At 41.7% G+C, this 17,681-nt stretch overlaps 1 protein-coding gene across 1 annotated transcript in view; it reads left to right on the top strand.

The window, feature by feature from the left end:
- LOC137284830 (caspase-7-like) overlaps positions 1–17,681 on the top strand; it is a 654,824-nt gene that overhangs the window by 94,738 nt on the left and 542,405 nt on the right. The gene's annotated exons all lie outside the window — the stretch shown is intronic.

Raw genomic sequence — 17,681 nt, 5'->3', positions numbered from 1 at the left:
CATTTTTTATGTAGGGGTGTTTTTCGTTTCTACCTCTAGCGTTATTGTTTTATTTCACGCTTCGGGTATGTTTTTATCTGTTGCAGTTAACTGTGTATGACTCGGCAGTTTTGTACTGTCTGCAAGGGGCAGAAGTCAGCCAAGGATCCCCACCCCTGGTGTCCGGATTGTGCATCGCAGACCTGTTCCCTTGACAGCCGCTGTCAGCATTGTACTAGTCTTTCTGTGGCGGATTTCAAGACCTTTTTAGCTGTCCGTAGAAAGAGGTTTACTCAGCGGAAGAGGAGAATGTCTTCCCCAACTTCTTCTTTAGGTTCTTTACAGGACGACCCGGAGCTGCCTACCTTTACAGCACCAACGCCGACGTCTGGTTTGGAGCGCTCATCTACGACGCCGGTTCGATCGTCTCCGGAGCCACTTCGCTCGGACGCCTTTGTTGACTTATCCCGTCCGGACGCCTTAGCGCACCCAGAAGTTCAGAGGCTATTACGGTCTCTCCTGACGCCCAGCACTTCTACTAGAGAGCCAGCGCCGACCTCAGCTACTGTGCCAGCGCCCATGTCAGCGCCTGCCTTGATTCCCGAACTAATTTCAACGTCAACGCCTACGCCTATGCCAGCACCGACACCTACGTCAGCGCCTATGCCCACGTCAGCGTCTACAGCCTTGATGGGGACACCTTCACTGGTTCCAATACCAGCACCTATACCTACGCCAGCGCTTGTTCAGACGCCGGCTCCTGTGCCTCCGCCAGCGCCTTACCGGATCCCCAGGATCTCTCACACGCTATCTAGAGAAGAGGTGCTACAACGTCAGCTAGACGAGGAGCGCGCTCGGCGCTTAGAAGCTGAGCGCTCGAGACGCAGATCATGGTCCAGATCTCCGAGGAATCGGCGCTCCCGTTCTCCTCACCGTAGTCGGCGCCGGCGCTCGCGCTCATGCTCACGCTCTCCTAGACGACGGCGCTTCCGTTCGCGATCCAGATCTCCTCGGCGCTCTTCCAGAACCCGGCGTTCACGTTCACCAGAGGCCTCGCGAGTTTCACTGAAGGATTCTTCTACTCGGACGCCTTCTACCTCTTCCACCCAGCGGCGGGAATCGACTTCAGTCTCTTGGGAAGATTTGGAGGAGCAACACTTCTGCCCTGACTATGAAGAAGAGGCAGGTGTAGGCGAGGATGATGGCACCTATCTACCACTATCGGCAGTGTTTGAGTGGATTGCTGACAGGCTACCTGACTGTCCTTCTCCGTCAGTCGATCCTAATAATCCGGCGTCCATCCGTTTGTCCCCGGAACTACTAATTCCACCTCATCCTATGGTGGCGGAGGCAGTGTCTCTCCTGGACGAGGATTTTGCCAAGCTGTCTCTGAATCCTACGATCAAGGCGTCTAAGTCAAGGAAGTCGGATTACAAGATCCACAGCCTAGACTTCACAGATAATGGTGCAGCCCAGGACGACTCACTCAAGCGCTTGTCAAGTTCTTCACTCTCAGCTTATAAAGTGCAGGACTCCAAATTAGCAGCTATTGACACGGAACTCAAGCGTATGCTTAAACCCATTTCGGCGTTAGCCTCAGCTACTTCAGCGGCTGCAGCAGACCTATCAGAAGACAACGCCTCCAGGGTGGATCATCTCACGACGATCTTCCAGTGGCAGGGCAAAGTTCTTCATGACTTACTCGGTCACTTACGTGCAGCGTTGGCTATGACAACTTCGGTTCGCCGCTCCGGCTTCCTGGATACATGTAATTGGCAGGAGGAATTTAAGCGCCAATTACTTCGGGCTCCCTTCACTTCCAAGTTTCTGTTCGCCGACAAGATTCCAGATATTTACAAGTCGCACGCGGAATTAACGAACACTGAAGTCGCGCTGTCTACCTTTGAGGCGCTTGGTTCTGCCTTTCGTGGCAGAGCCAGAGGAAGTGGAAAGAAGCGCTATATTCCCAGGAGGGAATCCATCCGCTCCTCCTTTGGGAGGGGACGGGGCCGCACCAAGGATAATGACACTCAGCGGAAGCCCCAGGAGCGCAGCCGGGACACCCCCTCGATGCCAGGGCGAGGCAGAGGCAAGCGCCCCTACTCTGGTCGCTGAAGCCGTGGATGTCTCCGACTGGGACCTCCCACCCCCAGTCGTACCTGTCCATCCGACTCCAGTAGGTGGGAGACTAGGGATCTTCTGGCCCAACTGGTCATTCCTAGAGGATCCGTTTGTAAGCAAGATTCTGAAGTCCGGCTACAAACTACCATTGGTCGAGACTCCACCGCTGACATCTACTCCCCAGTCGCGGATATATCCTCAACACCAACTAGCTCTCCTAGAGTCCAATATCGACATTCTGTTATCCAAGAGAGCCATAGAGACAGTGCTGGAACCCCACCGCTCCCCGGGGTTCTACTCACCCATCTTCCTGGTGCCAAAGAAAGATTCCGACAAGATGCGCATGATTCACAACATGGCGGTCTTTAACAGACAGTATCTGGCCGACCCTCCTCATTTCCGAATGACGTCCCTAGAGCAGATTCGAGCCAAATTGTCTCCCGGGGCTTGGCTAGCCAGTCTGGACCTACAGGACGCTTACCTACATGTTCCCATACATCCGCGTCACAGGAAGTACCTGAGGTTCGTCTTCAACGGAATACATTACCAGTGGAGGGTGCTTCCGTTTGGCATTTCTACGGCCCCGTGGCTTTTCACACGCATCACGCTTCCGGTTACCAGGTTTCTTCATCTAAGGGGAGTGGACTTCGATCCATACATAGACGACTGCCTTCTCAACCACGGCAGTCCTCTACTGCTACGCAAACACTTGGACTTCTCCACCCGCCTGCTGCATCAACTGGGTTGGATGGTCAACACCAACAAGTCACATCTGGAACCAACTCAAGAACTGACCTTCATCGGGGGATTATTTTTAACAAAAGACAATCTTGTCAGGGTCCCTCCAGATCGATGGCTAAAGATTCTGGCGTTTGCGGATCGAGGTCTCTCTCAACCCATGACCCTCAGAGAGTGGCAGTCTCTGTTGGGTCTTTTGACATCGGCGCAGGATCTTACTCTCAGAGGGCGCCTTATGCTACGGCCCTTACAGAGGTTTCTGTCACCATTCATCCAGATGAACGACCTCAAGTCACGGGTTCTTCTACCTCCACATCTACATCAGTATCTCCGGTGGTGGATGGTAGAATCGAATGTCTGCGTCGGCGTCTGTTTGGAAGACTCCAGTCACGACCACGAGTTGTTCGTGGATGCGTCTCTACTAGGGTGGGGCGCCCATCTGGCGGGCCGAACGACCTCAGGGCTGTGGTCCGACGCCGAAAGGTTGTGGCACATCAACAACCTGGAATTGCAAGCCGTCATTCTAGCAGTTCGCCGCTGGCTACCGATTTTGTCCAACACCAAGCTCCTGGTGGCGTCGGACAACTCCACAGTCGTCTGGGTTATCCGGAATCAGGGCACGACCAGGTCCAAGCAACTTCTAGACCAGATGTTCGTGTTAGCAGATCTGCTAGACAGCAACAGGATCACAATCAGGGTTCGACACATACCCGGCTGCAAGAACATTCTGGCAGACGCGTTGTCGCGCCCAGGCAGACCTTCACCGACGGAATGGATGCTTCATCCAGACGTGTTTCGTCAGATTTGCCTTCGCCACGGGAGACCCTTGGTGGACCTCTTCGCCACCAGCTTCAACCATCAGCTACCAACTTACGTGTCTCCCGTACCGGATCCACAGGCTTGGGCAGTCGACGCTCTATCTCTGTCGTGGGAGGGTCTAGACGCGTACGCTTTTCCACCACCCGTTCTTCTCCCAGAAGTGATTGGCAAGATCAAGCAGACACAGAACCTGAGACTGCTTTTGGTCGCGCCCTGGTGGCCAGCCAGACCGTGGTTCCCCGATCTGCGACGCCTCGTCAGCGGAGATCCGGTTCAGCTTCCAGATTGGCCACACCTCCTTCGTCATCCGCACAGCCAACAACTCCATCCAGATCCGCTGAGATTCCATCTGCACGGCTGGACCATTTACAGAAGGCATTAAGGGCGAAAGGCTATTCCTTGCATGTGGCGAATGCCATAACCCGAGCTCATCGGACATCCACCAGATCCCTCTATGATGACAAGTGGCGCTCATTTGAAAGCTTTTGTGCTCAGAGATCACAGGATCCCATGACAGCTTCCCCACAGTTCGTGGCGAATTTTTTGATGTTTCTATGTAATTCCAAGCATCTCAAAGGGAGTACGTTGGGTACCTACTTGTCAGCATTGAACTCCGTCTTGGCGGTCAAGACGGATCGTCAGATTTCTAAAGTTCCAGAACTGGTTGCCCTGCTGAAGGCGTTCAAGTTGGAGGACCAGAAGGTCAAGTTCCGCCCTCCAGCTTGGGATCTGAATGTTGTTTTGCAACACTTGAGAGGCTCCCCATATGAGCCCCTAGAGGATGCTTCCTTCGAGCTGTTGTCCAGGAAGACGGTCTTCTTACTTGCCCTAGCTACGGCAGCTAGAGTTAGTGAGATTCATGCCCTGGATGTCACACAAGTGCGTTTTGAACAAGCTAGGCATGGTCGAGTCCACTTGGGATTGCTGTGGGACTTCATTGCCAAGAATCAGCTTCCCGGGCAACCAGATAGACGGTTCTCCATCCCGCCTTTATCGACCATCCTCGGACGACATGATACGGAGGAGGAGTTCCTGTGTCCAGTCAGGGCCCTTAGATATTACATCCAGAGGTCTGCCTTGAAGAGACATTCCCGAAAGAGACTGTTTATCCCTTTTTCTTCATCGTGCAAGGGGGAAGTTAATAGAAACACTATTGCTCTGTGGCTTCGTGCGACTATCCTGGCGGCGTACGATGCCAAGAAACTCCCCCATCCGACGGCGAACAACCCCCATGAAATTAGAGCCCTGGCGTCCACTATGGCCCTCCACAGGAACTGTACGGTGCCACGGATTATGGAGGGTTGTTTTTGGAAGTCGTCCACCGTTTTTGCCTCACACTACCTGAGGGACTTGGCTGTCGAGGACATGGAGGGGCTTCAGTCTTTTGGCCCGTTGGTGGTTGCACAGCAACTCACCCAGCCTTCCGCCCATTAGGTAATTGTGTTGTTCTTACCTTTGGTCTTAAGATTAACCTCACCCTCTGGGTGCGTCGGTTTCTCTTTGGAGTTCCCTTGGGTTATCCTTTGTCCTGTTTCCAGGTTTGCCCTGTGACGTTGGCATTGGTCTCCCGGGTCTCCTGTGCATGTGCTTGGTCTGCTGAAGATGTGAAGGTCCTCCGGAGTCCACACCACCGTCCTCTCTGTCGAAGCCATATGCATAAGACCTATGGTAAGGTAAGTTAAAAAATTTATTAAAATCTAAATATTTTAGATATTTAAATACTTACCTTACCATAGGGCGGTGACTCCCTCCCAACGCTGGATGCTCCTCCCCACTTTGGACTCATCGGACCTTTCTTTCCTGCTGCCAGTAAAAGTGAATTTTGGGATGGCTCGCTTTCCCGCGAGTAGGGAGATCACGTCACTTCCGTGACTACATCCGTAGATTATACGAGGTAGCCATTCAGGGAATGGCGAATCAACGTCTGTCTGATCTCTACTAGCGAAGCTTGAGGTAATATGCATAAGACCTATGGTAAGGTAAGTATTTAAATATCTAAAATATTTAGATTTTAATAATTTTGAGAGTATTTTTGGAAACTCATCCATGTGTCATCTATACTTAATGAGGAAAAAATCTCTTGATATTTTTAAGAAGCTGGAATATTTTTACTGCCACAAATAGTTTGATCAAAGAATTTTAACATAATATTATTTTGAGAATGATTTACATGTCATTGTCATTGTAGTAACATAGTGTGCCAGGTGAGTTTAAGAACGAATGAATGAATGAATGAATGAATGAATGAATGAACTATATTGAAACGTTTTCAAACATTACCGTCTTCCTATGCAAAAAGATGAACTTTACTGTGAGCATTTATATATATTTTATGACTGGTATCAGTCTTCATTCGATCATGGCATGAATAACTGTTTATGCATCTCATGGACAAATCAGAAGTCTTCATTATCTAATTGCAGTACATTGAGTCTACTTGTAAAGAACATGCAGGTTCCTGTGAGAATACGCCCCCTAGTACCTCATGCTTGATGTGAGTCATCTGAAACGAGTATTTGGTGGCATGGTTACTTGGCATCATTCCCACACAACATGGGTTGTTGATCATACTATTAACCACTAGATTGCTATTCAATTGCTTTGCCTGTAGTGTAAGACATAAGACAAATATTTTTCTCTGAACTACAGCTCCGACTGTTACCTAACTTTTTAATTCCTAAAGTTTTGTACTCTGTTGAAGGGTTTCATTTAGTTACATGACGCAAGTTTTGGTAGCACCTAAAATCAAAATAATTCAGAATTGTATCATGTGTACATATATCCAACACACTGAAACAATCAGAGGCTGTCACTTTGGTCAACTGAGGCTATGAATCACAAAAATTATGCAGTCATTTGATTTTTGTAACTGTCAACATGAAACAAACAAATATTATATGGATGTATTTTCTTGCATAAAATTTCAGTGATAAAACCCCCTCATGGGACGACAGGGTAGCCTTGTGGTTAAAGTGTTCTCTCTTCATGCTGATTTTTAATGAAAATGTATTTAATTGACAAAAATATCTCTTTTGTATTTAGATCTGCATTGTAATGAATTGTCTCCAAATTTTGTAAAATTTCTAGTGTAATCGTATTAGCCAAGTCTGAGACTAATATTCGTAGGGAGCACGATAAAATGGTAAAGGTTGGCATCTCTGTAATTGGATTAATTCAGCTGTTAATAATAATAATAATAATACTTTATTGCTCAAGAAGGGAAGTTTTGAAATCTCTGACATCTCTGGATCTGACTGAAGAAATTCAGCAGTTTTTGGATCTGGCATTAGTATGTAAACAGTTTTGGTATCTACCATAAATTACTCTACAGTTTTGAAATTTCAGATAAGTACTTAAAACTCTTATGGGGTTGAATATAAGAAATTATCTAGATTTTAGATCTGAACTAAGTATATCAACAGTTTCGATCTGCCATATATAATTAAACAAATGTGGTGTCGGAAATAAGGAAGTCAGCAGTAGTGGGGAAGTTGCATAATTATTTCATCAGTTTTTGGATCTGGCATAATCTGTTTATCAAAAGCTGAAAAATAATTTATGGGATCAAACCTAAACAATTCCAGGGTTCGTACAATCTTAAAATAGCCAGGACTCTGGCCTTTATATGCCTTTCAAATCTATTTTTGCCTTAAAAAGCCTCACAGACAACTTAAAATTCTGGAAAAAACCTTGACTTTTGCTGCCCAGGGTTGTAGCATTTGTTTTTTGCTTTGCGTTTGTCAGATGTAATACAAGTTTGGAGTTACTTCCCTTGGAATTACATTTAGAAATCTTTGTGTACTACCATTGGTAAAGCACACAGATTAAACATAACAGTGCTCAGAAGATTTGTTTGTTATTATTTTCATTAGATTTACTTATATAATTGCTTGTCTTATTCAGGCCAGAAAAGCCATGAAAAAAGCCTTGGAAATGCCTTAAATGTCAGTCTTTTAATGCTGTACGAACCATTACGTTAGTTACTTGTGCTAATGGAGATAATTCAACCCTTATGGGATTTACCATAGACAATTCAACAGCTATGAGATCTGACGTTTGCAGATTTTGGAGGTCTTGCATAAGTTATTCATGAGGACAAAATAGTTGTACAGTTAAGGAAGCTAACACAAGCGATTTAGTACTGTCTTTCGCAGGCTTTTTTAAATGTTGAACTGCTATGTTGTTTATAATGTATTTTACCTGAATAAAATGTGCAGCTAGAACCTAGTATGGAATACAAGAATCGGGGACACCTAGTTTGGGCACAGTTATATACATGGTTTAGTTATTTGATGTTAACAATTGATAACAAAAATTAATTGTGGAGCTTAATATTATTTGGCATAAAGTTGCCTGTGGCAGTTGGTTTTGCTGAGTTAGAGTATTTACAATGTTTATCAGTGTTCTTACCTCTAAGAAGGCTTCTCAACCTCATGCCCAAATGATATAAACATGCTACAGTCAGATTGTAAATCATTCATTTCGTGGTGAAATGACTAAACATTTCAGTCAATTTGTGAAACGAATAACAGGGTCAGCCATTTAGCGTCATTTTGTGTAATATGCTTCAGTCATTTCATGAAATTTCACTTTAAAACTTAGTCTACAAGAGTGGATCACAATTTCAACACCACTTATTGTCACTAGCGGTTAAAACTATAGTGGCAGTGACTGTTGCACTTCAGTTTGGCTTTTACACCTGTTTGTTTGAGACTTGGTGAGTTCAGAGCAACCACACCTCACAAACAACTGTCCACCAGATATTGACGAAATGAAATATCATGAAATGGCTGAAGCATATTGATTGTTGTTACACAAAATGATGCTAAGTGGCTGGCCCTCTGAATCATTTCACGAAATGACTGAAATTTTTAGTCATTTCATGAAATGACTCATTTCACAGACTGACTGTAACATATACAGTGTTCCCAGAAATTATTGAGAAAATCTTTGTTTTTTTTCTAATGATGCTAAGATTGGAAAAAGGGCTTTCACTATGCACTAAGCATACTAAATAAGGGAGACAACTCTTGAAGGCTTAGAAGGCAGCTCATTACGTCAAGAGTTATCTCCCTTGTCTGAGCAGACGGCTTCCTGTGTTGACATGGCAGAATTTACAGCAAGAGAGAAAAGAAAGCTCATTCTAGATGATTTTGAAAGGGATGAGGCTGATGCTAAAGCGTTAGCTTGTAGACATGGTATTCCTCTGTCTACAGTATACAGAACTTTGAAGAATATTCAAACAGGAACCGGGATAGAGCACAAAGCAGGGGCAGGTCGGCCTAGGAAATTCAGTTTTGTGGATCGCCGAAGACTTGGGCAGATTGTGAGTACTGGCAAATTGAAAAGTGTTGAGAACATCAGAAATGAAATGATTAGCAGAGGAAGTCCTCAGGTATGCAATGGAACAGTTAGGCAGGAATTACAGAGACTTAATTGGGTGAAAAAACGTGGAATTCCCTCGCCGTTGATGAAAGATGCACAAAAGGAAAAACGTTTAAACTGGTGTCGGGCTCATGAAAACAAAGATTGGGATAATGTTTTCTTTTGGGATGAAAGTTCTGTTTGGCTTTTCCCTAATTGTGTGAAAATTTGGACCAAAGATACTGTCAAACCTATCTACCAGCGACCAAAACATAGCCCGAAGTTTCACATGTGGGGTGGCATATCGGCTCGCGGAGTGACGCCATTGTGTGTTTTCACAGGAAACTTGACAAAAGAGAGATACGTTGACATTCTAAATGGTCACCTTCTTCCGACAGCACAAACATTGTATGAAGATGATTGGATTTTCCAGCATGATAATGACCCAAAACTCACTGCGCGCTACACAAAACAGTGGTTGTCGGGCGAAAATGTTCACGTTTTAGACTGGCCCAGTTACAGCCCAGACCTAAACCCAATTGAGAATGTGTGGGGAGTCATGAAGGACATAATAAACCAAAAGGGACTGAGAAATATTGAAGATATGAAGGCCGAGGTGGTCCAATATTGGGATACCCTGTCACACGATTACCTACAAACTTTGATGGGTAGTGTGCCTAGGCGTATTCAGGCATGCATTGCTGAGCGAGGAGGTCTAACAAAGTACTAAAAGAAGACTGAGACTGTAAAAGGATGATGTTTTAACATGTTTATGTAAGTAGAACGCCAGAAGTTAATAAACGTAATGAGTTACATGACGCAACATGATTCTCAATAATTTCTGGGAATACTATATATACACAATGCATTTGACAAGAATTATTCACAAGGTTACAAGATACTTTAATTTGAAAGATTGTTATTGTTTTACCTTGTCTGATTGAACGATAATGGAGCATTGTGGCAAATAACAGTTACAGTTGTATTTAAAAATGTTTTGTTGTGAATTGTCATGGCCTTTGAGGATTACTGGCATCAGTCTATATTATAAATTACTACAATTTATATGTTCTGCATTATTGCTCAATAGGTCTAATTCAGATTTGTTGGATTTCATAGTATTAATTTTATCATTTGTTGTAACTTAAATTTTAACACTTAAATATTTGCCATGCTGTTACTTAATATCTTAACTTCATGATGCCATCTCTGTTTTTTTAACATTTACAAGGCACATTATGAATTTTGTCACATGTAGGTATGTCTTGTTTTCACATTCATTTCCATCTGTTGTCAAAGCAGGATGGCAAGAATACTCATTGTTTTAACATCAGCTAGTCCCTGCTACCCTGTAAAGGTACACATCAGGTATACGTCATACCATTTCATTTTAAATGTATATTTGTTATACACATCTTTGGTTTCATATGCTCACAATTCTTTGTGACTGTATGGAACTCCTTAATGATTCCAGATCATTGTCATGGTTACCTTATAATCACACACAGAAAACATAGTAGCATCAGTATGTTAGCATCAACCATAGCAAAGAGTCTTATCCAAATCTTAATTTAACTTCCTGTTGGATAAACGTACCCTCAAGGAATGAGACAAAAAGAGTGAAAACCTGTAGTTTATATATAGAAGCAACCATTGCATTGCTGATATTCGGTAATGTCATTGCTTTGCTGGTGTTTTCTGGTTTTCCTCTGATCATCAACTCATCAGCAAAGATAATTCTGCTTTGACGATAAATGTCTGTGTGGAATGTAAAAGTCATAGGTGTTGCAATGCATTTTTCCATGTGTATATTATCATGTTAAATATTGAGTGGTTTACAGGACCAAAAAGTTGTACATAAGATCAAGTGAACTAAGTAACATTTTTTCCTCCCCAGCCTAGAACAAATTCTTAATAGTGCATGTGAAAATTTTTATTCTTACCCTGAAAGCTAATCTTTTGGTATCATTTTGACAATTGCTCAGCCCTGATAGCATGACATACTTTTTTTTTTGTTTCTAAACCTAAAAAATCATCAACAGGGCAGATAATCCTATTATCAATGGCAGAATGTTTTGTTGCACAAATCTCAGAACAAGTATGATCTGCATATCATATCTAAACTGAGTACATTGATGTATATGTGAATTGGGCAAGCTTGATTACTGAGAATTTATGAATATTTAACCAAACCAAATGCCTAAAAACTTCTCGAAGACTTTCCTCTGTTGGGCAGCTGCCCTTGATATGATGGAATGGCAATATGATTGCAAAATCTTTCATCGGAACGGCTTGTTTTATATACTGAAGGAAAAATAATAAGTGATTGCATCTGTCTTCGAGAATAATATCTAAACAACCTACATTTGTAACTTGATTTGAAGTTTGCCCAGGTGATGCCTGACAGTTGCCAGAGCGTGTGGTGGACATACTTGAGCTCCATGCTGACTCTCTTTTTTTAAAGTGAAAACTGTGAATCAAATCTGTTATGATGGACATGATTAAAATCTGAAATGTTGTGCAATCCCGTATTTTTCTTTCTTAATATATTATCTTCATAGAGGTGTTGTAGGGATTTGAATACGCTTAGAAGAGTTGATGAAACCAATGGTTGTGTTGGTCATTGAGTAACCTTTGAGATGTTGATTGAGCTCTTTATAAATGCTTATTTACTGTTATGATTAATAAGATATATTAGAACACTTGGACTTTGTTACATCTGTATATTTGAATATTAGTTGTATCACTTGTTATTCAACTGGCCATCTCTGGGTTCTAATGAATTCACCATTTGCTGGCTTGGTGGAATGTCAATGGTTCTGTCTTTGTCAATACTACATGCATAATATTTATGAAAATGGCCATGAACAGGATAGAAAAAGGTCTGGTTCGCTATGTTGTCTGTGAAGAGTAGCCTTGTGGAACTAGTTACTTGATATCGCAGTAGGCTGTAGTGGTGTTCCCATCAATTCATATTTTCAAACATTGGTCGCAGTGACCTAACTACCAAGCAATTACATCATTTCCTCATATCTGAACATAGATGATTTTTGATCTTATGCTGTAGTGTTTGAAACACTTGACGAAGGATATATGTGAAATTCTCAAATACAATTTTCACAGTTTCTAATTAAAGTTAAAAAAGACCACAGAAGTTCTTATCCACATTAACAACCTGAATAGGAAAATCGGAAAAATGAAGCTAACAAATTTTTTGGTGATTGCTTGCTGGTAATGAACCAATTATTAGTTGTGTGATTGCAACCAGTTCACATCACTGGTGGACTGGCACTACCAAATAACCACTAGTTCAGTGCACCTCACCTCCACTCCCCTTACTTGACTATAAATGATATACTTACCAGTATGGTCATTGTAAATATTATATTTACTGGTATGGTCATTGTAAATGATATATTTACCAGTATGGTCATTATAAATGATATATTTACCAGAATGGTCATAGTTTCATTGCATTTAAAACTGAATCAAAATATATATTTTATCTAAATAATTGTTGTTTTGTATTACAAACGTTGAATGGCTTCAGCCACTGCCAGTGTTTATTGTGTGGTTGGTTATGGAAGTTCAAATTGTATTTGTATTAAAAATAGATAATTTTTAGTGTACTGACTGCATGTTCCAAGGACACAATCATCTCAAAGGTTATTTTGTTACCATGAACCAGTTTATTACTTTTCTGCTTTGTCTACATGTTTTACCTGTCTTAGTTTTGATAAAGGTCACAACATTTAAGGCCATGGAAAAACTTTTAAAATGTGTTGTGAAAGACATGGGGATTTTTACAAGTTTGAGATATCAATGATGCAATCCCACTTTTACTTGTACAGTATTTTCACATTCTTGAAAGAATTAACTTACTTGTTCATGCGTTTGTTATGGGTCCAACTGCTGGGGCAGGATATGCTCACTTTTTCACACAATGGCATAATGTCAGTAAATCCATATGCTTGATAGTGAAGGAATAGTACAATCAATTCTGCTTTAACCTGATTTGTCTTGTAAATATATAAATGGCTTCACTTACGTTTTTAATATGTCTGGAGCACAGACCATGTTTTGAGGTTTTTCATAGGTAAAAATTGAATAGCATGTCATGCAGATACCATGTAGTGCCTATAGACAATCAGTTCTGTAGTTTAAAAAGACCCTTTATTGTTTGGTAATAGGAAATTCTCTTATAAAGTCACAAACTAGGGGACGTTTGTTAAAAAAGAAAAAAAGGCGAAACAATCATGCCTCTTAATATTTCAAATGGCATATTGTTTATGTATGATGTACAGTAAGAACTATTGATATATTGTTTTATTGTCTGTACACACTTAATGAGACACAATTGTGTTCATGAAATAAATATCCTCACATTTCAAGAATTTCTTTGTGTTTATTGTGATATAGATGAGTGGTTCGTTGTTAGTATGACAAGAATGTTTGCCACTAAAGGCGACTATTCTTGTGTTAAGAGGCGACTGACAGGATCGGGTGGTCAGGCTTGCTGACTTTGACTGGTCCAGACTCGATTATGTACAGGCGGCCGCCATACAGCTGGAATTTTGCTGAGTGTGGCGTAAAACTAAACTCAATCACTCATTCACTGTACGACAAGAAAGTACGGGACAGAAAGTCCATGTATTTAATTCTTTAAAGGTTAATACGCCAAAAACAAAATAAACTGAGTTATGATTCGTGCACCCCGGTCCTGTCCCCGCCAGGTTATGTAATTAGGCAGGTTTGATACTTGCACACATGACATCTTTTTATGTCTGGTTTGCAGACAAACTACATCCATTTTTCCCGGATGACTGGATCTGACAGGAACTGGTGCAAACTCTTGTCAGTTTCAAGTCCTGCTTTGTGCTTGGACGAATGACAGTTTCCTGCCACGTAGTAGTTCACCATCTCTACTGAGATATGATTTTTGACTGGCTCGAACCCATATTCAGACAACGTATTTACAAAACACAACATCTCTATATACATTCTTTATGGATAACAACTTCTCCTAGTGTATATGATTTTGTTTGACAACGATATATGAATCCATACTGAAACGACGCATCAAATACAATAAAAGAAGTTGTTATCCATAAAGAATCTTACTTTCTTGTGACCCATACTTCTAATATGCCTATCAAACAGATCATCTTTCTGAACACACAATGAGCCCTCAGCGTATTAGCAAATGAACCAGCCAATCGGAAGCCGTCGTTACACTTGAGCGCACACCCACCCGCTATGACTGGGTTCGGTCTCCCGAGGGAAGTAAGTAAGCCCAAGTACCAAAATATTGCACTTTCGAATCGTGATTGTACGCTTATAATTGTGTGTATTTATTTTCTTACAAGCAGCATTGTATATTATATATCATGAATAAGTGATAATTGTGTTTTAATTATTTTTGATTTTTTGGTTGCATGTGACCTTTAAAGTCTGTTCTTTAATTCCGTACCACATGACGCAGTATTATACACTTTCTTAATACTGTCATACACCACTATGAGAAAATAATGGTTTAACTAATGGCTACTGAAAAGATATGGATTAAGATTATGATCAGTCGGGTTAGGCGCTGCAATCTAACCAACCCTATGTCCAGATTTGATTGTGTGTTATTGCTTTCACAGAAATGTACTTGGGCTCACTTTACCATTCAGAGTTTTGTCATTTTCAGATGATGGAGTCATTGAATCTTTGCTGCTAAGTTGTTGCTATAGTGTACCGCGAAAATATGTTTGCATGTTAAAGCTGAAATTTACTGTACTCTTATACAGACCACAGTCAGGGAAATAAACGCGTTTGCTTTATCGTGATGGCTTGGCCGGAGTGTGGAATTTCGGTGTTATGGCATACAATACAAAAAGATGACACTTGTTGCCTTGCCTTGGCATTAAGTGAACAAAGAAGACTGACCGACCGTCTTGAAGTATTTGATGTGTCTCAGTTGGGTTTCGTCCTAATGTCCCCAGCTCTAGATGGGAACCGAATTGTCGAATTGTAAGAACACATTTGGCAATGAAGAAGCTTTTTTAATGTTATCACTGTGATGATAGTATGTATTGCACAAATCTTGTTACGCCAATATAGCTGTTAAACCAACACGAATACCAAGAGCTATACAATACTTAGTATTTGCACCATAGTGTATAGTGACGTTTTCTGGATACATATTCGCGTTTGTGTACATCAAATCTGATTACAGTTAATCCGTTAATGATAACTGTGATTTAATGACTTTTCCATTCTCTTCATTGAATGTAAGTGTAGATTTAGAGTGCGGCTTTGAACCTCTTCAAAACCCTAATCGTATCTGTAGGATTCAGCCATGGAAAGCCTTTCGAACAGGCGAAAGAAGTACATCCACTGGGAAAAAAATCTCTGCAACATTTCTCTCAAATGAAGGTGGTAAAGCTTATACATCTCCAACGTCAGACCATTTTAATTCTTCCAGCAGCTAAGTAGGATCTCAGGTGAAGGATGTTATTATCCCGTATAATTTAAAATCAAAATCCACCTTCAAGGGAAATCTCGTTTGCATTCAGTATTGTTTCCACCAATCTGGCTATGGTGTCCTTGGAAACCCTATGATTGTTTTTTGGGTTGTAATAAACAAAGCTGTTTCACTCCTACGAATGTTTCTGGTTAGATTACGTACACCCTCAACAGAGTGACAACACACATTTCTTTTCGAACGTATCTGACCGGAATCAGTTATGCTTCAAACAATTGCACAGCGTGAATTTTCACAACTGTGACAAGGCAGTTCTATCGGGTGGTTAAGACGAGAGGCATGTAAGTCAATCCTAGGTATACCAATTATGCAAGTATAGAAGTCAGTACTTGATACAGAATAGTTTCTACTTTCCAGTCTATATCATCAGAAATGTGCCTGGAATGCCACACCACATTACCACTCTCCCACCACCCGACTTGGAAGCATAATTATCTCACACTTTCATCATCCTTGCGTTTCTTTGTTTATAAGGTTTCTGGTGATATAGTAATATTCCGCTGGAGGTATATCTTTACATTTCAAGACTATGGAATCCTAGAAAAGGCACTGTCGTGTTGTCGGTCTCTCAAAAAACAATCAAAAAGAAGCAAAATTAACCAATTCGACAATAGGACATTTCTATTATGTAAACAAAAGTCTGACACTGCGCGACAACGTGACAATGTCCCTTCTAGGATTCCAAAGAAGACGATTTAACGAAAGCACAATGTTTTCTTTACTTTTCCGTTGATCATAAACACAACATTCGTATCTGTAGCCCAGCGAGTGAACCACTATAAGCTGCAGGGGAGCTGATATGGACATGTATGTTCCCTAGTGACAAATGTTAAGTAAACATTGACACGTCTCTTACATGAAATCAATACTAGTTTTGCGAGGGTATATGCAAACATCAGATTTCACAGCGACACATACCTGAACGTGACTGTATGCTGACGTGAGTGTACAGTCAGCAGACATAATTCATAAATAGTTCATACAGTCTTCCAGGTATCTATGAACGGGAAGGTAACTGTCTGTTGATTTATTATATGTTCGGCCACCAGACACAACTAGTAAATATCCTATACAGTCTTCCAGGAAGACGTATCTAGAAACTGGGAGGTAGCTGTCTGTTGATTTATTAGATGTTCGGCCACCTGACACAACAAGAAAATATCCCATACAGTCTTCCAGGTATCTATTAACGAGGAGGTAACTATTTATTTGTTAGATGTTCGGCCACCTGACACAACAAGTAAATATCCTATACAGTCTTCCAGGAAGAGGTATCTATGAACGGGGAGGTAACTGTCTGTTGATTTGTTAGATGTTCGGCCACCTGACACAACAAGTAAATATCCTATACAGTCTTCCAGGAAGAGGTATATATGAATGGGGAGGTAACTGTCTGTTGATTTGTTAGATGTTCGGCCACCTGACATAACTAGTAAATATCCTATACAGTCTTCCAGGAAGAGGTGTATATGAATGGGGAGGTAACTGTCTGTTGATTTATTATATGTTCGGCCACCAGACACAACTAGTAAATATCCTATACAGTCTTCCAGGTATCTATTAACGAGGAGGTAACTATTGATTTGTTAGATGTTCGGCCACCTGACACAACAAGTAAATATCCTATACAGTCTTCCAGGAAGAGGTATATATGAATGGGGAGGTAACTGTCTGTTGACTTGTTAGATGTTCGGCCACCTGACACAACAAGTAAATATCCTATACAGTCTTCCAGGTATCTATTAACGAGGAGGTAACTATTGATTTGTTAGATGTTCGGCCACCTGACACAACAAGTAAATATCCTATACAGTCTTCCAGGAAGAGGTATCTATGAACGGGGAGGTAACTGTCTGTTGATTTGTTAGATGTTCGGCCACCTGAAACAAGTAAATATCCTATAGTCTTCCAGGTATCTATGAACGGGGAGGTAACTGTCTGTTGATTTGTTAGATGTTCGGCCACCTGACACAACAAGTAAATATCCTATAGTCTTCCAGGTATCTATGAACGGGGAGGTAACTGTCTGTTGATTTGTTAGATGTTCGGCCACCTGACACAACAAGTAAATATCCTATACAGTCTTCCAGGAAGAGGTATATATGAATGGGGAGGTAACTGTCTGTTGATT

This window comes from Haliotis asinina, chromosome 5 (assembly GCF_037392515.1).
Source record: "Haliotis asinina isolate JCU_RB_2024 chromosome 5, JCU_Hal_asi_v2, whole genome shotgun sequence".
In the NCBI taxonomy this organism is placed as follows: Eukaryota; Metazoa; Mollusca; class Gastropoda; order Lepetellida; family Haliotidae; genus Haliotis; species Haliotis asinina.
This window is presented reverse-complemented; position numbering and strand designations above follow the sequence as displayed.